The following is a 549-nucleotide window of genomic DNA, read 5'->3' as shown; positions in this document are numbered from 1 at the left end:
CTTTCAAGCTTCCGTTCCGCCCAGGAGCACGCTTGTTAGAGTTTCCAAGGGTTTGTTCCAGCCAGAAATCCCGGGTACCTGTGAAAAATGCCTATTCGTTGCTTATCTGAAGTGGCTGAAGCTTTCAAGCTTCCTTTCAGCCCAGCAGCACGCTTGTCAGAGTTTCCAAGGGTTTGTTCCCGCTGGAAATCCCGGGTACCTGTGAAAAACGCCTGTCCATTGCTAATCTGAGGTGGCTGCCGCTTTCAAGCTTCCCTTCCGCCCAGGAGCACACTTGTCAAAGTTTCCAAGGGCTTTTTCCTGACCGAAATCCCGCGTACCTGTGAAAAAACGCCTGTCCGTTTCTTATCTGTGGTGTTTGCCGCTTTCAAGGTCCCTTCCGCCCAGGAGCACGCTTGTCAAAGTTTCCAAGGTTTTGTTCCCGCCGGAAATCCGGGGTAAGTGTGAAAAAATGCCTGTCCATTGCTTATCTGCGGTGGCTGTGGCTTTGAAGCTTCCCTTCCGACCAGGGGTATGCTTCTCAGAGTTTCCAAGGGTTTGTTCCCGCCG

The sequence above is a fragment of the Elephantulus edwardii genome, unplaced genomic scaffold (assembly GCF_000299155.1).
Source record: "Elephantulus edwardii isolate Elephantulus edwardi_28Jun2011 unplaced genomic scaffold, EleEdw1.0 scaffold00277, whole genome shotgun sequence".
Lineage (NCBI taxonomy): Eukaryota > Metazoa > Chordata > Mammalia > Macroscelidea > Macroscelididae > Elephantulus > Elephantulus edwardii.
The sequence above is the reverse complement of the archived record's forward strand: the minus strand, read 5'-3'. Positions refer to the sequence as shown.